Consider the following 24,743-nt stretch of genomic DNA (forward strand, 5'->3'; position numbering starts at 1 on the left):
TTGTGTGAATAATTTTATGCACGCCATGATTAACTTAAAGGTGCCATAGGTGATTGTCTTCAGAAACATTTTTTGTTATGCTGGTTGAAAGTCTCCTCACATCCCGATAGCAATCATTAAGTTAAGTGGTCTAAATGTATTTATCCCTATTTATATATTCTGTGGAAGGCGAAGGACCAAGAAATGTTCATCCAATCAAAACGCTCGGTCCGAGGCCTCCGAGTGTTTTAATTAGCTTTCCTACCTGCCTGTCAACAGATGTATTAGCATACCTCTGCGCACCCGGTTCACGCAGACAGGATACGTAATCGGTGCGATCACGCGCACTGTGCAGACAGAGCCAGAATGACAGGCAAACATCAACAACCCGATCTTCCTTCCTGGTATTGTAGTACTTTTAACTGTTCTATAAAGCTTTCTCTCCGGTGAATGACATGTTGTAGCCCAGCGCTGTTCCCATTTCCAGTCCTCGCTCTGCATATTTTGCATGTCTCACTTAGTTAACACACCTGATTCAGTTAACCAGCTCATTAGAAGAGAGCTACGTGCATGAACTGTGTTCCGATTGATATGATCCCTACACAGTGTTCTTTGCTCCCTACTCCCTGAGCAGGAAAAATCCGTTGGAAGTTTATTTCACTTCGGAACATTCATTCAAGGATTTGCGCTGCACAGCGTCTTCACACAGACAAATCTTACTAGAAAAGTGTGACATAATATACCTCTGTAAATAAATACTATTTAAATTTACGTCTCTCGCACACTTTAATCCCCTTTGTATGTAACATATACGCTCGCTTCGAACTGGAATCATGGTGAGGACTGGGATTGGGAACCGCTGATGTAGCCTATTGTAGTAATGTTGTCTCTGTTATTCAATCTGTGAGCGTATATGCATTCAGGGGGCATGGCTTTGGACGGTGATTGCAGGGAGGGTGGGACGTTCGCTTTCAGTGCTATCAGGCTAAAGTTAGCATTTTCCAAGATCTCCTACTACACCTTTAATAATATTCTCTTTGTCATTGTTTTTATTCTTTTAGTTGATGGAATCAGATTTTTGCCAAAGGTTTCATACCCTTTCAATAACATAAAAATATATAAATTGAACATTAAAAAAAAAAAGAAAAGAATTCAGGAAAAAAGTGCCAATTTCCAAATACACTGCATCCTTCACTAACTTTTTTTTTTCTCATTTTTATTTTTATTTATTTAATCAAAACACATTTACCTCAGTATCTGCAGCTGACAGTTTGGACTCTTCAGTCCATTAGAAAGCAGCTTCAATCCTGAATCCTTCAGGTCATTGTTACTCAGGTCCAGCTCTCTCAAGACAGAGTTAGAGGATTGTAGAGCTGAAGACAAACTCTCACAGGACTGAGCAGTGAGATTACACCCACATAGTCTATGTAGAAAACAAAACAAACAGTGATATTAACATGATATTAAAACCTTTGATTGTAGTGATACAACTGAAGTAAATTCAGTAATCAGTGAATACATCTGATGGTGTTATCTTTAAGAAAGAATGTAAGGCTATAAAAATATATGGCTTCCTTTAGATCTTAAATATATGTTTCAGTAATCCAGCTCTTCATAAAACACCTGTCATGACCAGGCAGGGAGGGAATAGTGGATCCAATTGCAATTGCATTTATTTAAATGAACAAAACGGTCAACAAAAAAGGGTCCAAATACAAAGAAGAATAAAAACACAACAGCACAGCTAGCAAACATGCATAGACAATAACTGATCATAAATAATCACACAAGACTACAAAGTTAAATGAACTAAATTGTAACTATGGAAACAAATTAGATCATATTATCTATTCATGAATGGAGAAAGTGACATGTGAAACAAAAACATACTGCTCTCTATCCCATGAGAAAAGCATCAATAACGTAAAATTTCTCACTGTCAGAGAATATGGCTTTCATTAGTTTTTATACAAGAACAGTAACACAGAAGAAACACCAGCAGGTAATGATGAAAACACTTCCATAAAAACAGCATTTGAAACAGATTTTGCTTCCATAATGTGATCTTTTTTTTTTTTTTGTAAAACAAGATATTAAATGAGGAAAAAAATGGGATAGTTAAGAAATTAAAAATACAGGACCAAAAGGGGGATTTTTGCTGTGATGCCATAAAAGATCAATTTATGGTTCCCCAAAGAACCATTTTTCTTAGTGTGAAGAAAATTGTAAAAATCTAAAGAACCTCTGTGGAATGAAAAGGTTCTATGGATGTTAAAGGTTCTTAAAGGAACCATCAATGCAAATGAAAATTCTTTATTTTTAAGAATGTGCTCTTCTACTAAAACGCCAATTGAATCACTTCTGAGCAGGCTTTTTTACTAGCATGTGGTGAATGAGGTCAAAATCTATTACATTATTATTAATAAAGCTATTATTATGATTTCAGAATATGTGGAATATATTGCATGAGTCATTTGACTACTTTATAGCACATTTTTGTCACTTTATACACTACTGTTCAAAAGTGTGGTGTGAGATTTTATGTTTTTTAAAGAAGTGTCTCATGCAAAAATACAGTAAACAGTAATATTGTGAAAAGATATATATTAATTAGTGGTGTCAAAATCAGTTTGTTAATTTTTACAGTTTAACACATTAAAAATATTTAACGCAATTATATAACGCAGGGGCAGGGCTAGGTTTGGCTAACCCACTCACAACTGCTAAAGAATTGTGTTTATTGCGTTTATTTAGTCTTGGAACATCTTTACAAGCACATCAAATGGGAGACTTTTCAGATGCACGCTCCAACTTCACCTCAGCCCCAGGCGTGAGTCAAACGAGTGTGGAAACAGTACAAGTAACGACGCAGCTTCAGTATAACATCAGTGAACTGTGGTCAGATGAGATGTTGTCAGGCCATATGTCAATAAAAATTAATCTTCCTGTCCTGTTTGCCGTTATACTGTGCTATTAGTGCGTGCTCTTCAATTGCATGCACAAATGTGCCGGCGCGCGCTCTATTAGGCAATATTAAAGCACTGTATCATATTCAAATCCAAATGAAACTATGAGCATGCAATGTTGTAGTTATGTAGTCAGTTAAGTCATGAAGTTACAAAAAAAAGGTACCATATTGACCCGAATATAAGACAATGTTTTTTTCTTGGAAATACATCTGAAAAAACGCGGTCATCTTATATTCAGGGTCTAGACTTTGACATGTCAATAATACACCCAAAACAATAGGTGGCGCCAAAAATGCATAAAACGAGTGTGCCATGAAATACGTGATGTAACATGCTGTAAAGATCGCGAGTGAAAACAAAAGAAAAAGAAAAGCTTACAGCTGCATGAGTCGTGACTGTCATGTTAGCCTGATGGGACCAAACTTCTGCAAGTGATTTTCAAACATAAGACAGTACCCAGATTTGAAGACTACAATAAGATTTCACTTCTACAATGGCTACTATGAGATGGATAGCCTAAATGTATAATTCATATGGGCTACCTGTTATTTTTATGGTATATCAAAAAGTGTATATTTTTAAATGTCATTGTAATGGTATATTTGACCAGTATTTACCATACTTTCAAAACAAAAATTAAAATAGGAAAAATATGCAATATGAAAATAATTTAAGAAAAAAAATGTGTTTTACAGAGAAAAAAAAAAAACAAGAATTGGTTTTCAAAAAGCCTAGGTACATCTGGAAAAAGGGGGGTCGTCTTATAATCAGGGTCGTCTTATATTCGGGTCAATACGGTAATTAAAGCTGCCTTAAAACTGTGCATGTAAATATTTATTATTTGAGTCACGTTTAAAGCAGAATCAGATCCGTGCAGTATCAGTCAAGTTCAGCAGCAGCTCTTAAAGCAGCCAAAATATGCTAATAACCAGCTGCTGTGATGTCTGTTAATCAAAGAAAATAAAATAGAGGAAATCAAGTTTAAAGCTTTATCTCAATTTAATTTAGTATTTAGTGTTTGCTAACTTTATTAAATTAGACTATATTTTCTTGCTGAAGGGCACAGGTAGCTATATGACATTTATTATAATGGGTTTATGTGAAGATTGTTCTAAGTTCACTTAAATTAAAAGTTCTTTTTAAGGTCTAATAAGTGTTAAATTGATAGCTCTCAATTATACTGTAATGTTGAATGGCTATAGTCAATGGTTAAATATTAGGGGAAAAATTCATAGAGACATCAGTTGGTATCTGTGATACTTGCCTTCAGTCATAAAAAAATATTTTAACAAATAACATTTAACAAATATTAAAAATATACTTTCTTTATGCTGTTCCTACATTAATTTGAATATTGAATGTGAAATTACTGCAATATAAAAGTATAATTAAAAACTTTAACGTTAGGTGGGATTAATCACGATTATTTTCAGAAAAAAATGTGTGATTAATTAGTTATTTTTTTTAATCGATTGACAGCACTAATATTAATGTTATCTTATGTTCTCCAAGGCTGCATTTTTTACATTAAAAATACAGAAAAAAATATTGTTGTTAATATTAATATTATGATTTTTTCATTCTTCGAGAACTCTTTCAGCATGTTTGCAGGCCTGCAAAGCCTGCTGCTCCTCTACTATTATGAGATAAGCTATCTTGTCTTGTCACACTCTTCTTTTCTTGCCTGTCTTTTACGTATGTTTCTTTCTTTTCTGTCGAGTCTCATTTTCTACATTAAGTTCTGCTGCAAAGCCGTGTCTCTGACTCTGTCTACCCGTCCTGAAACTGAAACTGAAACTGCCTTGATACTCCACAACATTCATCAGTCAGCACCAAATGATTGGCTATGCAAGACATCACTCCAGAGTCCAGACACTACTAGACCTTCAGCAAATCAACAACCTAGGAAACCCCTTTCAGCGGATGATGCCACTGAAGAAAAGCAGCAACAGATTTAATCCACAGATTAAATCCACTAACACAGGCAACACAGGTAAACCTTCAGATTCTGAGCTAGTGCAATTAATATAAATTTTCATAGCTTCATTGAAAACTCGTTAATTAAATAGTTAATTAAATGGTTGATGGTCATTCAGGCCTAAGAAATTGCATATGTATATTGCTATAAAGTTTGGATTCCATATTCTCACCCTCTTGAAACCCCTTATTTCCTCACTTTTTCTCTTCCTGCAACTTGTGTGAATGTGTGAGCATGTGTGCTTATGTGTTCGATTAGTTTATGTCTTAGATTTGTCCAATAAAGTGTAGAACCTGGTCGAAAAGAACACACACATATAATCTCAACTCAGCACATTCCACGGAGTTTCCCCCTCCACGCCGAGTCGTAAAATTAACAAATGACCAACACAACGCCCCAATTTTCTGACTAGCGTCCTGCCATACTCTCCTTATCACCTCGGGAGACTCGTAAACCACGATAAGTTTGAGGATGAAATGACAGCGCTACATCTGCACGGATTTAAGAACAAAGAACTGCTTATTTGGAGAGGTTCCAGAGTCAGAGCGCTCGCGATACTGCGACCCGCTTACCATAAACTACGCTTCTGATAAACACAAACGATTGACTTATAGCTCCGTCTGAGCTAAGAAAATCACCAGAGCTACACAACGTGACACCCTAATGACCTCAAGACCTCATCTTCGTTCTCCGCCTTCGAAGGAATGCGCTTTTTCTCTTCTTGTGCAAAGAACACCCAAACTCTTATGGACTTTGCCAAAAGGACAATCAGTAAAGACTGCTGCTATTAAAGCAATATACTCAAGAGACAATATATATTAATGCGGTATTTTATGCCTTTTATAAGCTTGCTGTGGTTATTAGGGTTTAGTTTTTATATTTTTATATTTTATATTTTTAATCTATGCTTTAACACGTTTATTAGGTAAAATTAGTATATGTATTCGGTATGACAAATACGTTATGTTTGGTATTGAATTAATGCTTGTCTTGATAGTGATTATGTGGTGAGAATGAATGTTGACTTTTAGCATCATAAGGCATGATTATAACACTTTATATAAATATGCTAGGATATTTCCTCCATGTGACATATTTTTAAGCGGATAATATATGCACGGAATGAGGCCGTGCGGGGCGGGGCTCCGCCCTACAGAGACAATGTGATTGGATCAAACAGTGAATGGGATGGACTGAAATCAGTCCGATAAAACAGATACCCGGCTTTGCTCGCTGCTGGAAAACTGAGGCTCGCTGCTTGAAAACTTTGGCTTTGCTTCCCCTGATCGCGCTGTGAAGCACCTACAGACTTAACAACAAGCTGATCATCTACAAGAACTAAAACACTTTGTCAACTTCTCACTGAAGAAACTGTTAGGACCTGAAGCTACGCAAACGAACTCTGAGCAGAACTTCTAGTGAGCGCGTCACTTTCAACGTCACAAAGAAACCACCGAAGAGGTTCCCCAGTGACGCCACGCAAGGACCGCACCAGCAGCCAATCAACAGTCTCGGGATTCCCTCAAGCAACCATCCAGGGAACGAGCAGCCTTCAACTCAACTTAAAGCAATAGCGAATCTCTATGATTCGATTTCCTAAAGCTAAAATTCTAAATAAAAGCTTAAATGAAGAGCTAATCAAAGTTATTACAAAAGTCTTGTTTGTATTGAAAAGAAAAGTATCTTGTGTTATGTGTCAAGTTAACTGCCGATCTTCTTACCATGCTAATAAATAGTGTTTTCACTATTCTTTGGATATTAATATCCATTGCAGAGTTCATGTTATACGGCTCATTCAACTGATCGCTGGCTGATTCAATTAATCAACCGTAAAAATAGTGATTCTGTCAAAATTCCTTATGAATATCATAATTAATTCCCTTTGAGTTAATTTTACCTGTTTCTCTTACCCTGTAAAGCCCAACACACTGCACGATTTTAGTAATCCTATAAGATCACTGCATGTCACACTGTGCAACATGGATCTAATAAACGATGCTACGATGTGTGTGTAGACCAGGGTTCCTCAAATCTTTCCCTGCAAGGCCAATCTGCTGCAGAGTTTACAGGTGCATCTCAATAAATTAGAATGTCGTGAAATTTTTTTTTTTTTTTTTGTAAGTTATTTCAAAAAGTGAAACTTTCATATATTTTAGATTCATTACATGTAAAGTAAAACATTTCAAAAGTTTTTTGTTTTAATTTTGATGATTAGAGCTTACAGCTCATGAAAGTCAAAATCAGTATCTCAAAATATTAGAATATTTACATTTGAGTTTCAATAAATGACCATCCCTACAGTATAAATTTCGGGTATATCTTGTTCTTTGAAACCACAATAATGGAGAAGACTGCTGACTTGGAAATGATCCAGAAGACGAACATTGACGCCCTCCACAAAGAGGGTAAGTCACAGAGGGTCATTACTGAAAGGTGTGGCTGTTTACAGAGTGCTGTATCAAAGCATATTAAATGCAAAGTTGACTGGAAGGAATAATTTAGGTAGGAAAAGGTGCACAAGCAACAGGGATGACTGCAAGCTTGAGAATACTGTCAAGCAAAGCTGATTCAAACACTTGTGAGAGCTTCACAAGGAGTGAACTGAAGCTGGAGTCAGTGCATCAAGAGTCACCACGCTCAGACGTCTTCAGGAAAAGGGCTACCAAGCCACTTCTGAAGCAGAAACAACGACAGAAGCGTCTTACCTGGGCTGTGGAGAAAAAGAACTGGACTGTTGCTCAGTGGTCCAAAGTCCTCTTTTCAGATGAAAGTAAATTTTGCATTTCATTTGGAAATCAAGGTCCCAGAGTCTGGAGGAAGAGTGGAGAGGCACAGAATCGATGTTGCTTGAAGTCCAATGTGAAGTTTCCACAGTCTGTGATGATTGCTGGTGTTGGTCCATTGTGTTTTCTGAAGTCCACAGTCAACGCACCCATCTACAAGGAAATTTTAGAGCACTTCATGCTTCCTTCTGCTGACAAGCTTTATGGAGATGCTGATTTCATTTTCCAGCAGGATTTGGCACCTGCCCACACTGCCAAAGGTACCAAAAGCTGGTTCAATGACCATGGTGTTGGTGTGCTTGACTGGCCAGCAAACTCTCCTGACTTGAACCCCATAGAGAATCTATGGGGTATTGTCAAGAGGAAGATGAGAGATACCAGACCCAACAATGCAGATGAGCTGAAGGAGAAGAAACCTGGGCTTCCATACCACCTCAGCAGTGCCACAAACCGATCACCTCCATGCCACGCCGAATTGAGGCAGTAATTAAAGCAAAAGGAGCCCCTACCAAGTATTGAGTACATATACAGTAAATGAACATACTTTCCAGAAGGCCAACAATTCACTAAAAATGTTTGTGTTTTTTTTATTGGTCTTATGAAGTATTCTAATTTGTTGAATTGGTGGATTTTTGTTAAATGTGAGCCTAAATCATCACAATTAAAAGAACCAAAGACTTAAACTACTTCAGTCTGTGTGCACTGAATTTATTTAATACACGAGTTTCACAATTTGAGTTAAATAACTGAAATAAATGAACTTTTCCACGACATTCTAATTTATTGAGACGCACCTGTAGCTCCAACCCTGATCAAACTCACCTACCTGTGATTTTCTAATGATATTGAAGACTCTGATTAGCATGCTCAGGTGTGTTTGATTAGGGTTAGAGCTAAACTCTGCAGGAGTGGGCCAGATTTGAGGATGCCTGGGGCCTGTACCATGAAGCCGGATTAGCTGGCTAGCCAGGTAAGTTTCAGTTTAGTTTGCCCCAACTCTGGGTTTTAGGTACCATGAAGGTAGCTCGGCTTTAAGCGTTGTTTGTCGCCATGGTATCTTATGCTGCACGGCTAACCTGCTCCGGGGCAGGTTATGTTCTGGATTCGAGATCTCAGACTGAAATTCGACCAATCAGCTGTGATCAAAGAAACATATAGGTGACGTCACATATCCCAGGGTCTGTTGCAATGGCTTCACCTTTTCTACCAAATCCTGTGGACATCTCCACACAAATTGTTAGACGAGCACTTCAGAGAAAGAGTTTTAGGGACAGACAAAATCCCTAGATTTTCCTGATACTTACTTGTATGAAAGATACAGATTCTCCGCGGAAGGAATCTCTTATATTTGCGAACTTCTTGAGCCGCACATATCAAATGTGACACGTCAAGTCATGCTCTTACTGTACCGCAAATGGTATGCATTGCGTTGCGTTTTTTGCAAGCGATGCGTACTTATATGCGGTCGGTGATGCAGAGAACCTTGGGAAAACACGGTTTGTCGAACCATTCGCAAGGTGGTCCTCGCACTGCAGGGGTACATGAATAGATTCATAGTGTTCCCGGACATTTATCGACCATGTCCATAAAAGAGGGCTTTTATAAAATTGCCGGTAAGACTGATAGGGTGACACTACATGAACAGATTTACTTTTATACATTCACTTTTTCTCCCCAGAAAGCAGATTTCACTTAGAACACTTAAATTATACAATACAGTACATGTTAATATTATTCTAAATCTTTTAACAAATATATTAATCTTATGATAGGATTCCCTAGAGTCATAGGAGCAATAGACTGCACACATGTTGCAATCTCCACAGCTCTTGGAGAACATGAGGCAGATTATGTGAATAGAAAGTCCTTTCACAGCCTCAATGTTCAGGTAGGTATACTATAGATTCAAGATGACTTATTTTCAGTGAGATGAATCATTAACACATATGACAATGATCTACTGTACATTTCATCTTCAGATAACTTGTGATCATGAATGCATGATCACAAGCTTGGATGCCAAATGGCCTGGCTCAGTGCATGACTCACGAATTTTCCGTGAGTCTGTGTTGTGTCAGCGCTTTGAGGAAGGCAAGTTACAGTACAAAACACTTTAAAGTGTTCTTTTAATTGACAAAGCAAAACTTATACAATTTTCCCTTTTCTGTTCTGTGACAGGGCTTTTTGATGGCCTGTTGGTAGGAGACAGGGTTATGCATGCCAGAGATTTTTACTAACCCCTATCCTGACCCTCAGACAAGGCCACAAAACCGGTTCAATGTGGCCCTCAGTAAAACCAGGGTCATGATCGAGATGACCTTTGGCATCCTAAAGGCACGTTTCAACTGCCTTCGGCTGTTAAGGGTGTCACCAGAGCGGGCATCACAGATAGTGGCTGCATGTGCCATTCTGCACAATATAGCCACTATCAGAAAGGAGCAAGCACCACCACTAAACCAGCTTCTCCCGATGAAATTGACCCAATCACACTTGACCACCCAGCTGGCACAGCTGTCAGAGATGCAGTCACCATACAATATTTTACTTAATAAAAGCACATTGAAACTGCAGATAGGTCTCAAATGGTTTTATTGTTGATGTGGCTAGGGAGGGAGAAAGAGAGAAAGATGCATTAATAAGTATTGAGTATTCATACTAATCTGTTTCCTGTTTTAGTAAGTTCACATACTGAGATCTGTTTTTCCAGTTGTTTGATCTCCAATTTAATTTTTTAATTTGAGGCTCCTCAGCTCACAGTCCAGCTCCTTTAGAGTGCAGTCCAATTCTAGGCTCCTTTTGTAAAGGGCCCTGACTGAGTCAGTTTCCACCTGAAACATAATTCCACCACAAACAGTCATTACAAATCTTAAGGTAAATCAAATGACAAGGCAGGAGTTAATACAGGCACAGGACTGGCTGTAATTTATGTCAAGGGTTTAAAGCAGTACCTTGTTCACATTCCTTCTGAAGCCCATTGAGGTAGAGGCATCAGTTTGTGGGGCAGGTTGTGAAAAATCCTACAATAAAAGATAAGGGCCAGTCACATTTGTGTGACATTAAAATGTGTGCCATAAACAAAAAACAATGCATTCACCTCAGCAATGGTTTCAGAACACACAGAGAGGGTGTCTTCGCCATTTGCTTCACCCTAATAAATAAAAAGTAGGCCAATGTAAAGCGGAACTGTTGTAAAGCATATTCATAGTGTTCTGTCTGCTGCAAGCTCACCTCTGTGTGGGAGACTGTGTGAATGTGTGCCGGCTTCAACAGGGACACTGTATTTCCTCTACTGCAGAACATACAGTCAGCCACATGTACAACTTTTAAAAGGTAGTAATGCATTGCACACATACCCAGTGTCACTTGCTTAGAGGAGCCAGCACCAGGGTCAGATTGTACAGCACCTGTACCAATACCATCCATAATCGGCCGCCTTATTGCTACTCAGAGCCAGCTCCTCTGCCACAGTGTATTCTGGGGAGGTGGCCCTCCCAGTTTTCGAAGGTCACACTTTTTCTGTTTGCTGCAAAGAGTTTTGTGAAAATGTTCACGAAAATAATAAAGGTTATGGTAAATACTCACCACTTTGAATGATATTTTTATATTTTGTCTTTATCTGCTGCCAAGAACGTTTGTAGTTGGGGTTGCATCTAAAAATCAATGAATAGCCTATTAATGTATATGACACAGGCCTAATATACAGTAACATTTTTAGATACAAATACGTTTATACATACAGTATACGTATATACATTTTAATTTAAGCATTAATAAATTTTTAAATAAAAATGTTAACATTACGTCTAATGCACAGTGAAGTAACATGAGTAACTTGAACAACTAACGGAATTAACATTAGATTAATAAATGCTGAAAACTATCGCTCATTGTTAATTCATGTTAGCTAATGCATTACGTTCTCTAAACAAATACAACCTTATTGTAAAGGCATCATATACACGCGCGCGCACACACATACATCATTTTTAATTAATATTGAATGTATATTTGTTTAATTTACGCATTAACGCAATCAGCGATCTTTTTCCAACACTCTTCTCTTGCTTTGGCAGCAGATACAGTATTACTGCGTGCTTGAAACACATGTTTATATTCTTCTTGCTCCTCCGCAGAAAAATAGACAGCTCTCGCTCTATCCATATTGAACGCGATTGGTTGTTCGGTGCCGGCGTCACTCTTTTATGTGCACGCCCGTGGAGTAATCATAGCAGGATCAAAGCCGAGTTGACAGAGAAAGTTGATGAGCTGCTTCATGGTACCAATTAAGCCTGATTGCATCGGTTTGGTTTTGTCAACTCAAAACTAATCCTGTAACCCGGAGTTTGTTTAGCCACCATCATGGTACAGGCCCCTGGTGTAGACTGTGCAATGATGACACCTGTTGACTCGTACGCTGCGACACGTTACTATAGAAGAATAAAATGTCATCAGTATGCGCTAGTGGTAAACAAAAAGAGCATGATAAATCACACTTTAGCAGCTGTATTTTTTACGTGTGCTGAAAAAAGTGCAAGTGGCGGAAGAGGAAGGGATAAGAGCTTGAGGTAGGTAGTTTTGTTTTAGCCCCATGTTGATTTCATGTCGCATTTTTATTGGTTGGTCAGTAAACGTGGATTGTAACAGCAAACACACTGTGTGATGATCATGATGTATCGCAGGCTACCTTTGGTCGCAAGATCGTGACACGGTCGTCTTTAAACCTCTCTCACTGTACGACACAGAACCACAGATTAGGAGCCACAATCACAGAAAATGCCACGATTGTTTCACGACGCCGATCTTTTGTCTGGGACAGCCCAAAATCGTGCAGTGTGTTTAGGGCTTTACACTGATGTAGGCTGTGTTCAGAATGGTGATTTGACTGATGTCAAAAATATTATCATGTTTGAGTCAAATTGACTACAATAGGTTAGCTCATTTTAAGGGTTCTGGTAACAATATAGTTTATTACTACTTTTTATTTTGTAGAGTACTTCAGTTATATACAGGTAAAAATGACTAATTATAACTTGGCTTTCCAAAACATCACAAATAATTATCTTAAGATTTATGGTTGACTTTGTCCTACATATTAGTTAAATAGAAACTATATTTTGTCAGCATAAAAAGTGAATGTCATGCTAATATATGGTTTTATTTGTCAAGAAAATATTTCATATGACTGACTCAACCCGGCCAGCCTTGAAATTATAATTTTAAGTTTTAGACTGTGAAGTGCACGTTTTCTCAAAACAGACTGGTTGTCATTACGAGACCTGGGGGCTGTTTTAAAAAAGAAGCTAAGAAAAGCGGGGGTTAAAGTCCAAAACCTGACTGGAAACAACCTGACAAATCAAGCGGCGCTAAAGCGGTTCCATAAACAACAATCTGAGTTCACACATTCTCACTAATTTGATCCAGGTTCAGTGAGTCAGGATAATTTGATGTGCATGTTTATTCTTAACCCTCTGGGGTCCGAGGTCATTTTGGGGCCCTTGAGATGTTTTGACATGCCCTGATATTTGTGCTTATTTCAGCTACTTAAAACATACTATTGACCAACATGTAATTTTTTTTGTATTCAGCACAAACTGTGCTACAATAATATGTGACCAAGATGGATGTACATGTTTGCATTTTTTAGAAAAAAAATATTATGCGTGGTTTGTAAGTTTTGGGGAAAAAAATGTAGCTGAAATAAGGCCATAAAACCAACACTAAATAGTCCTGAACAAGACTTTTGAGTAATCAGTCTTGTAGGCTAGAATATTTACTTCAGAATTATGTGAAAATCATTCTGCTTACTCATTCACAGAAAACAATATATTGATTTAAAATTTTCAAGACATGTTTTGTGATCGAGGGTCTATATGCGAGGGAGTGGCAATGGCCATGAATATTAAGTGAGTCTCACCTGAGAGACAAAGGGCCCTCCCCTATGGGCCCCTAATGGCCCATCAGTGTGACTGTGACTTTGAGGCAGGTAAGACAGAATGTGAGGAGATTGAAGAAAAAGGTTTTTTTAAATTATTTGTATTTTATTTACAACACAGTATAATCAAAACATACATAATGAAGGTCAAAGACACATTATTGTGCACACTGATCTAACCACAGAGATGTGAACAGACTTTGAGTCATTCCTGCAACAGGTTCTGTTCAACAAGTGAAACAAGTAAATCATACCTGATATTTATGCGTTTTATTTAAGTGTTTCTACTTCTTTCCATGGATTCAAGAAGAAAAAAACAATCAATAGAGAAGGAGCTTGTTTTGACATAGAATATCAGTGTAGTTGAACATCTGATGTTGGTGCAGCTCTCAGAGGAAAACAGTTTGAAGAGACATCAGGATACATCTGGTGCTGGTATCTGATTCAATAAAATACAAACAAAAAACATTTGTGAGCATGTTAATATCAGGAACATCTGTATATATATATCATAAATATCATATATATCACTATCATAAAAGAGAAAGAAATCTTATATCTGAGAAACTAATTATTATTGTTTAGCACGTTATTAAAATCTATTTCTGAACAGAGTAGGCTATTAATAATAAACATGTACTAAACATACTTAGACTCATAGCATTCATCATGTTACAGTGTACACTCATATTACTTTTATTGTTTTATATAGAGCATGAAAACATCATCGCACCGTAAGAAATTTAAATACAATGAATTGCCTTTCATATTCAAAATATTTTACACGATTTCAAACATTGTAGTCAGGAATTATAGTTTGGGAAAACCCAACTATGATTTTGTAGTCATACAGTCTAGTATGTATGATTTTATAGTAGTCTATGATATGATTCTGTAGCCACAGACTCAAGCATGCTTTGTACAATAAAACTATGTACTTTGTGCTATAAAAAATGATATTTTATATCTGAGAAACTAATTATTATTGTTTAGCATGCTATTAAAATATATTTGTGAACCGAGTATTAATAATAAACATGGTCTAAACATTCTTAGACGCGTAGCATTCATCATGTTGTCGTTTGGGGGGAAACCCAGCTAACTGTTAGTAAATCCATTCAAGTTTGTGTCACAATAAAACGGTAACTAATGTAAAAAAGAAACATTACTTACTCATCTCCTCTGCTGGATGAAATCGTGTTCTTCTTTCGAGGGAAATCCTGCTTTTACTCAGCGCGTCTTCCAGAAACGAACAGTAGCCGCGATGAGGACCTCCTCTTTGTTTGTGTTGTGGGGCGTTTGCACGCGCGCACTTACCACGTGGCTATTTACATATGAACAGCGGGGGCGGGATCACATTAGAGATAATGAGTCAGACGGGACAGATTGAACATCGTGTTGATTTCATACGGATTACTTCATCACAGAATGTTTGTTTTCAATAAGACTTGCTTCATTTCAAAGTAGACACTTCAATCTTTCTATAGATATATTTGTCATGTCTCTGTGTGAAGTATTTGCTGAGTTACAGTTCATTTTAGTGACGCGTTTCTAAAAACAGTTCATGGAGACAGAGAAGACAGAAGCGCACCCTGTTTGTTTTCTTTATTCTTCAGAAGCACAAAGTTTAGTTGTTATTATGAGTGTATACAAATAAAAGTAGACCCCTTACAGATTCGAATGGTGTATTGCTTTTATCTGTACGATCAAAAATGGCAGAGTAATTCAAGCTCATTTCGGCCTTACCAGGAAAATCTGCCTCAAAACGCGTATACGCGTTTGTCGACCCCAGAGGGTTAAGCAGCCCTTAATGTCGATCATGGATCAAATGGATACACCAAGGCAAGCAGTGAATATATTTAATGCATTTGAGATGTTGTGTTTTCCACAGACAGAGTGAAATAGAACAGGAGCGCAGTAATTCTAAGTAAAAGTAAAATATATATATCTCCACCATTGCCGGTCCCAAGCCTGGATGTAAAAGGATGAGGGTTGGACGAAGGGCTAGCAACCCCTCCCCGTAAAAAAGATCTTGCTACAGAAATGCCAACAAGGATTTCAACTGACCTATCGATTCTGGGAGAGGACGGATCTCCGGCTGGAGATGCTATGAAGCCGGGTAGTAAAAGCCAGACATTGGAAGCTACCAGGCCGAAGACCATCATTTCCACCAGGACCACCACCATCATCGGAACATGGAATGTGCGCACTATGTTTGAATCTGGAAAGACAGCGCAGGTGGCAGCAGAGATGAGGAATTATCCTTGGCATTAGCGAGACCAGATGGATAGACTCCGGCCAGAAAAGGCTCGCCACAGGAGAATTACTGCTGTTCTCAGGACATGAAGAAGAAAATGAGTCACACACCCAGGGACTGGCCTTCATGCTTTCCAAGACTGCACAGAGAGCACTCATTGGATGGGAGGCACATGGACCAAGACTCATCACTGCTTCATTTAGAACTAAGAAGAGAAGACTAAACATGAATATTATCCAGTGTTATGCTCCAACAAATGACAGTGAGGAAAATAAGGAAGACTTTTACAACAGATTGCAGACCATCATTGGCAGTCACTCAGGAAGAGATGTCACCAATGTAATGGGAGATTTTTAATGTAAAGATCGGGCGAGACAACTTGGGATATGAGGAGGTCATGGGACGAGAGGGCTTGGGGGAGATGAATGAAAAATGGAGAGAGGTTTGCTGACCTTTGCGCTGCAAGAAATCTAGTCATAGGAGGAAGCGTCTTCCCTCACATACAAATACACAAGGCTACCTGGATATCATCGGACCTCTCCACCGAGAACCAGATTGACCATGTATGTATTACCAATAAATTCAGGAGGTCCCTCCAAGATGTGTGAGTCAGACGAGGCGCTGACGTTTCTTCGGACCACCATCTCCTTGTCACCCGTCTAAACCTGAAACTTAGGGGAAATTGGACAAGGGAGTCAAATCGGAGATATAGATTCAACACAGCACTTCTGAGGGATTCAACCAAACTGGAGGACTTTAAAATGACACTTAAGAACAAATTTAAAGTCCTGCAAGAACAAATTGAAGAGGAAACGGTAGACAAGAAATGGAAGATGGTAAATGAGGTGATGATGAAAACCTGCCAAGAAGTTTTGGGCCCACTAAAGTACAATCACAAGGAGTGGATCTCGGAAGATTGAAGAAAATAGAACATAGAAAAGAGAAGAAAGCAGAAATAAACAACAGCTGCACATGTGCAGAGAAAGCCAAGGCACAGGAAGGAACAATATACACAAGCAAACAAGAGTGAGTATAAAGGGAGATAAAAAGAACTACGTAGAGACCCTAGTAGCAGAAGCAGCTAGAAACAGAAACATGAAAGACTTGTAGGCCACCACCAAAAAGTTAGTTGGAAAGTTTAGTGAACCAGAAAGACCAGTAAAAGACAAGGATGGAAAACAGATAAATGACGATGAAGGACAGAAGAGAAGATGGGCTGAAAACTTTGAGGAGCTGTTAAACAGTCCAGCCCCACAGGACCCACCAGATATCCAACGAGCAGACAGAGATTTGCCAATAGACTGTAGTGCACCAAAGGAAGAAATCTGTAAAGCCATTATGAAATTGAAAAGCGTTAAGGCAGTAGGACCCAACAGTATTCCAGCAGAGGCATTAAAGGCTGACACAGAGACTACAGTAGAGATGCTCCATTCCCTTTTTAAGAAGATTTGGGAAGAAGAACAAGTACCCACAGAATGAAAAGACGGTTGTCTCATTAAGATACCAAAGAAAGGCAACTTTAGCTCCTGTTCTAACTATAGAGCAGGGTTCCTCAATAGACAGCCAAAGAAAAATGTTTGGCCCGTGCTAATTTCAAATAACGTGGCATGAAAATTCAAACGCAGCATCAGAAAGCAACATTAACTTACATCATATCTACACCGGACGCGAGCGGCACGGCTCAACAAAATACAATAGTTATTATAATAAGTGATGCTGTCTACACTGGATGCAGCGCAGCGCGACAAATCCCCGACAGTAAACTGATGACTCGTTCTATTTATAGTGTACTGACACAAAGTTCAAATGATTTGCAATGCTTTGTCACATCCAGTGCAGATACTATGTGACAGCAAAAACATGGCAAATGTGAAGTAAAGAAAAGTGGACACGGAAAATAGATGATTCAAATGTGAATGGACTGAACAGTTTTGAGTGAGTGAGTGAGTGAGTGATACCATCTTTGTTATGGATGTTGGTTCGCAGTGAGTTCACAGTTTTAATGTAGCCTAAGTTTGCTTTAATTTATTTTCAAGATCTGAGGTAAAATATCTAGTGTTGCTTTCACTATGGCTATAAACCTCACGCAAAATAATATTCAAACTCACATTAGACACTTTTAACATTGAATAAAGCACGTAATCATTACCTGAGATTATCACTGTCATATTATGTATGTTGTTCCTGCCGTGACGTCGCAGAAAATAAAAAAACATTTCTAAAATAGAATTCCGTGTCGCTTATTGTCACGTGTCGCTCTTGCGGGTGGTTAGGACAAAAATTACATGGAAAAGATACTTTTTATAACGTCACTTCTGGTTGGGACACACAGTGTTACAGTTTGACCCCCCCAAAAAAATCTAAGTAAAAATATTAATGCTGACAGATCTAATAATTGAATCTGTAATTAGGGAAAGTGGAGAGAAGAGATCCAGTCTGGAGATGAGCAGGAACAGTTGATTTGCATGGCAGACATGGAGATACAGATTTTTTGTTTGTTCATTTGTTTTTAATATTCAGCAGGCAAAGTTCTTCTATATCTAAATGCAAAAATGTTCATAATTGTTTGAATAAAACAGATTACTGGGGGAAAATATCTGAATATTTATCTTGTGACCATCAACAATAATATAATAATTGTAATAATAAGAATAATATATAGTCTATGTATAGGTCAGTGGCCCTTGGCTTGGTATTGTTGACAGAATTCGGCCCTCTGCGAAAAATAATTGAGGAACCCTGCTATAGAGGGATCATACTACTATCCATCCCAGGGAAGGTTTTTAACAGGATTCTACTGGAAAGGATGAAGGACGTTGTCGACCCCCAGCTACGAGACCAACAGGCTGGCTTTTGCAAAGATAGATCATGTGGACCAGATTGCAGCCTCTGTGCATCATCCTGGAACAGTCTCTCGAGTGGAACTCAACCCTGTACGGCAATTTGATTGACTTTGAGAAGGTATTCGATAGCATGGACAGGGCATCACTTTGGAGGCTGCTTAGACATTACAGGTGACAGAGAAAATCACTAACATCATCAGGAACTCTTATGAGGGACTGACTTGTAGAATGGTCCACAGCGGTCAATTCACAGACGCCTTCCTGGTACAAACAGGAGTGCGGCAGGGTTGTTTGTTGTTGCCGTTTTTGTTCCTTCTGGTTCCTTCTGGTCATGAAAACATGTCTGGACGACCTTGACTTTGCAGACAACCAGCAGACGAAGAGATCATCCAACGTCGTTGGAGATGGTTAGGACACACTCTCCGTAAACTGGCTTCCAACATCACTAGGCAAGCCTTGACATGGAACCCCCAAGGGAAAAGAAAGAGGGGCAGACCTCGAAACAGCTGGCAATGAGACCTGGAAGCTGATGTCAAGAATACAGGCCGCACTTGGGGAAAGTTGGAGAGACTGGCCCAGGACCGGGATGCCTGGAGAACCCTTGTCGGTGGCCTAAGCCCCAGTAGGGGTAAATAAATTGGTTTTCTTGGTATTGCACTTACTTCATACTATTACATTGTATTTTTTAATGCTACAGATATTATGGAATCTTTGAAGAATTTTTTGTTTATTATTGTCATGCACTTTAATCACAGTCCTTTAATTTGCTCAGGGAATGTCAAACAATTGTCCAATATCAAAATGACTTTACCACACAACAATGTAATTAAAATCACCATCACTAACATGCAGACCGTTTCTCAATACCAAATACTATTATTAATTAAATACTATTATTATTTATATAAAATATTGTTTGTTGAGTGCTTTGATACAGCATTAAAGTTACATAAAAATATAAAGTTATGAGACTTTGCGCTCAGCCAAAATTAATGAGACCAAAGGCTGCCCAATAGATTTACCCAAAACAAAATATATCTCATGTTTAACCACTATAGAGACATCAAAGCCAGTGGTAAATTCCAGAAGATCTGGCCGAGGTGAGGCGCTCTCAGGAGGCTTCATGAGCGCTGAATGCCCGCTGACATCCTGGAGATTATATCTCTGAAAACGTTGAAGCAAATTTTCAAATAGACGTTATCTTTATTAACAAACTGCATATTTGAAGTCTAAACAAGTACATTCTCACCTAAAACTCTCAAAACTACATTCTGTGACACAAAAACAGCATTGTTTGTAAAATTATATAGAATTTGTCACTCTGTGTGAGAAACACCGCAAGCGGAGTGATACAAATGGTGAAAAATGTAGGGTATCAGAGCAAATCAGACATTTTAAGATTCGATCAGAACATGGTTGAAACAACCCAAAGACCCAAATTCCACAAAGCGCCCCAGGACAACAAGACAATGTCATAAATCTGTCCACGATACCCTGGCGCCACGAGTCTGAAGCAAGTCCACCAACTAGCAGCTTTGAGCAGCTCACAGTATTAAAAGAAAAGAACACTTATTGATAATTCCAACTCAGGAAGGAGTTTGTCAAATTTGGGGCAAGTGACCAAGATTGATGGTCAAAGAGACTTGTAGTGAGTCACATGTAAATCCATGATAGAAATCAGGAACTAAAGACTTTCTTGCATTGACTTCCCCCACCTAGAAGACAAGAACCAGACTGAGATTCCTTATGAGACCTTTTAACCTCTTTTGTCTTCACATAACACGTCCTCACGTTCACAGAATGGCACAGAAACTGCCTTTACATGTATATATGCACCTACATGATGCTAAAAGGACTTATGAGCAACTAATCATTTCTATACATAACTCCATATTATGTATGTAACCCACACATTTGACTATCATGACCTAATCACTCATTGTGTATGTCTTTTGAATAACTATTGAAAAGTTTATAGGTTTATATTTATGTTGGGTATGTATGAGTTTGAAAAATCATGCTTTTAACGTTTCTATCAATCAATTCTTTGTAAAATGTATTATATTCTTATTATAGAAATCACATCCAAATTATACTCTGCAAGAGCGGGAAAATTTGGACCATGTGACTGATAAGATAACATGTTGATTAATGTTTTGGGAGGAGAAACGTAGTAACACCCAGAGCTAAGACAATGCCTTATTGGTCAAGACACCATTTGGGATGTGTCCAACAGCCGAGTTTAAAAAATCAGGACACCAACAAAATATGCCTTTGCCAAAATATGCAACAAAATATACGCTTTTTGCCACCACTGCTTTTTGCATTAAGGCTTTTGCCACCACTGCTCTTAGCCATGCTTTTTGCCATCATTTTTTGCATTCTTCAAGTGCCGTTCCAGCGTGCTTCAGCCTGCACGCCCGCTGTTATTTAACCACGATGAGAAGAAAAACCATCTAGTCTCGTTACATCCTTTTATTCTTTTACTTTAGTTTATTTTCTTTCCGTTGAGAGTTTCGTGTCCTGAGTTAAGTTTTGCCACAAAGCCGTGTCTGCAAGTCCAACTCCGACTGTGCTCGCATCAAAACTTCAACCAGCCCACAACTCCGCATCTTCAGCCAACGTCCAACCATTGGCTTCCCAAGACGTTACTTCGAACGACTACTGGACTTCCAGCCAATCAGCAACCTTGGGAAACCCCTTTATGCCACAATGACAACAAGGGAACCCCCTGAACATGCAACGCAAGTACCTCCAGATTCTAGCTGAACTGGTGCATTTAATATAAGTTTTAGCCTCATTGAGAAACTCAATGCAAGGATTAATTAAGTGATTGATGGTTGTTTAAGCCTAAGCAATTGTACATATTGCTATAAACTTGGGATTTCACATTTTCTCTCGCTCTCTCAAATTCATTCTTTCCTCACTTTCTCTTTCTGCAACTTGTGTGAATGTATGAGTGTGTATGTTTATGTGTTAGATTAGCTTATTGGCTTATTTATATTGAAAAGAAAAGTATCTTGTGTTTTGGGCTTACAAGTTAATGTCTTAAACTGCTGATCTTGTTATTATGCTAATTAATAGTGTTTTCACTATATTTTGGATTTTAATATCCAGTGCAAAGTTGATGTTATACGACTTGTTCAATGAATCGCTGACCGACTCAGTGATCAGCCGTAAAACAGTGATTCTGTCGAAATTCCCTACAAAATAAAGAAATAATTCCCTTTGAGCTAAATTGACCTGTTTCCCTTACAAATGGTTCCCATGGCAATACTGGGTGAATAACATGTGGCTGGAAAGAGCCAATCAGATTCGAGGACCAGGACTAACTTATGTATTTTTTTATTAATTCAATGACCCGTCGTGAGTTATTTCTTACATATAGCAGCACAACCTTCATCTGTGACACCACAATAACCCAACCTGTTCAGATTAAAGAATGTGAATGATGAACCGACACCAGCTGCAATTAAAGAAATGAAATGTGGAAATTTTGCAAAATGCAAATATCATTCAAACAGACAGTAAAACATATATTTAAACATAATTAGAGGACAAGCAGTCCAAATCTATCTGCTGTCAGTTGATTTGCTGCTGTCAATCCTTCATCTTCATCTTCCACACTGAGCTCTACAATCATCAGCTCTCACAAAAACACAAAAACCTCCTCAGCTGGTTTAGTACATGTGTCTCACACACCTCTCCTGCTCACTGACAGAAATGTGATTCTGTGAGATTTTGCCCATTTTGTCTCTAAGAAAGAAAGCACATGCTAAAATCATAAGTGTGATCATGTTTTGAAAGTGGAGTGATTGTTTTCAGCGTCACTTACCGAACTGATCTGGATTCTTTAACCACAGGTAACAGATTCTGAAGAACCTCATCTGCTGTATGTTGTGATCCAATAAACGGTTTCAGATCAAACACATCCATCTTCTGCTCTGATGTCAGCAACACATAAACTAGAGCTGACCACTGTGAAGAGGAGAGTTTGGTTTCTTTTATTTCTCCAGAGATCAGATAATCTTGGATCTCCTGCATCAGTGAATCATCACCCAGTTCATTCAGACAGTGGAACAGATTGATGGATTTCTCTGGAGAACGATTCTCCCTGATCTTCTGTTTGATGTACTGAACTGTTTCCTCTTTGTTGTAGGAGCAGCTTCCTGTCTGTGGTAGTAGTTTTCGTAACAGAGTCTGATTGGACTCCAGTGAGAGACCCAGAAGAAAACGCAGGAAAAGATCCAGATGTCCATTCTTACTCTGTAAAACTTCATCCACAGCTCTCTGATGCAGCTTAGATATAAACCACATCCAGCTTGAGACAGAGAAAAGTCTTTCTTTGGTTTGATCAATGGTGAGCGTGATTTCACCAAATACGACATGTTCCTGGATCAACATCCTTGTTGATCCTGGAACGTCATTCCAATCAACCAATCAGAATTGAGGGATAACTTTTCAGGAAATATTAGTTTTAGGCTTATGATCAAGGTTAGGTGCTTTGACACCCTTGTTAATCAGCTATCATTTCTCACTGATTTTAGGAATAAATTATGGGTAGGGTTAGGTTTAGGGTAGAGATTGGGTTAAGTCTATATTTTTGGAGAAAAATGTTGATCCAGGATCAACAAAAGATGTTGATCCAGGAACATGTCTTACTTGGCAAAATCACGGCGACCTTGATCAATAATGTTCTTGATTATAAAGGACTTGTGCTCATATAGAGCTGCTAGATATTCCTGAATGCTCAGATGAACAAAGCAGAAGACTTTCCCCTGATACAAGCCCAACTCCTCTCTGAAGATCTGAGTGCACAATCCTGAGTACACTGATGCTTCTGTCACATCAATGCCACACTCTCTCAGGTCTTCCTCATAGAAGATCAGGTTGCCCTTCACAAGCTGCTGAAAAGCCAGCTTCCCCAGTTTGAGGATCATGTCTTCATCTGTCACCTTCTTCTCATAGTCCTTCTCACGTTTGATGTTGGTCTGAAGGATCAGGAAGCGTGTGTACATTTGAGTGAGAGTCTTGGGAATCTCTCCACTCTCTGCTCGACTCAACATCTTCTCCAGAACAGCGGCTGAGATCCAGCAGAACACTGGGATGTGGCACATGATGTAGAGGCTCCTTGATTACTTCAGGTGTGAGATTATCTTGTCAGCCAGACTCTGATCACTGATTCTCTTCCTGAAGTATTCCTCCTTTGTGGCTCATTGAAGCCTCGTACCTCTGTCACTCGATGGACACACTCAGAGGGGACGAGATCAGCTGCTGCTGGTCTGGAGGTGATCCAGATGAGAGCAGAGGGAAGCAGATTCCCCACAATCAGGTTCATCAGCAGCACGTCTACTGAGGCTGATTCAGATATATTACAGAGTTTCACTTTACTCTTAAAGTTCAGAGACAGACGACACTCATCCAGACCATCAAAGATGAACAACACTTTATATTCATCACTGGATATTTCCATTTCTTTAGTTTCAGGAAAAAGACATGAAGAAGATCTGAAAGACTGAGTGTTTTGTCCTTCATCAGATTGATTTCTCTGAAAGGCAGTGGAAATATGAGCTGGACGTCCTGATTCTCTTTCCCTTCAGCCCAGTCCAGGATGAACTTCTGCACAGAGACTGTTTTTCCAATGCCAGCGACTCCCTTTGTCAGCACAGTTCTGATGGCTTTGTCTTGTCCAGGTAAAGGTCTAAAGATGTGATTGCATTTGATGGCCATGTCCTCTGTTGCTGCTCTCCTGGATTGTGTCTCAATCTGTTTCACCTCATGCTCATTACTGATCTCTCCACTCTCACTCTCTGTGATGTAGAGCTCTGAGTAGATCTTATTCAGGAGTGTTGGGTTCCTCTGCATCGCTGTTCCCTCATACAGACGCTCAAACTTCCTCTTCAGATTTGATCTAAATGTGCTGAGGACTTCATTGCTGTAAAATAAAAAAAGTTAATAAGCACAATGTCGTATGTATTCTGTATCGTATGTTCAGATCATAT

The 24,743-nt window shown here is 38.7% G+C and overlaps 1 protein-coding gene and 1 pseudogene across 1 annotated transcript in view; one reads left to right on the forward strand and one right to left on the reverse strand.

Annotated features, from left to right (window-relative positions):
- Nucleotides 1–24,621, reverse strand: part of LOC131538366 (NLR family CARD domain-containing protein 3-like) — a 74,437-nt pseudogene extending 49,816 nt beyond the window's left edge.
- LOC131538364 (protein NLRC3-like) overlaps nucleotides 1–24,743 on the forward strand; it is a 230,206-nt gene that overhangs the window by 108,102 nt on the left and 97,361 nt on the right. The window lies entirely within an intron of this gene.

This window comes from Onychostoma macrolepis, chromosome 04 (genome assembly GCF_012432095.1).
Source record: "Onychostoma macrolepis isolate SWU-2019 chromosome 04, ASM1243209v1, whole genome shotgun sequence".
Taxonomy (NCBI): domain Eukaryota; kingdom Metazoa; phylum Chordata; class Actinopteri; order Cypriniformes; family Cyprinidae; genus Onychostoma; species Onychostoma macrolepis.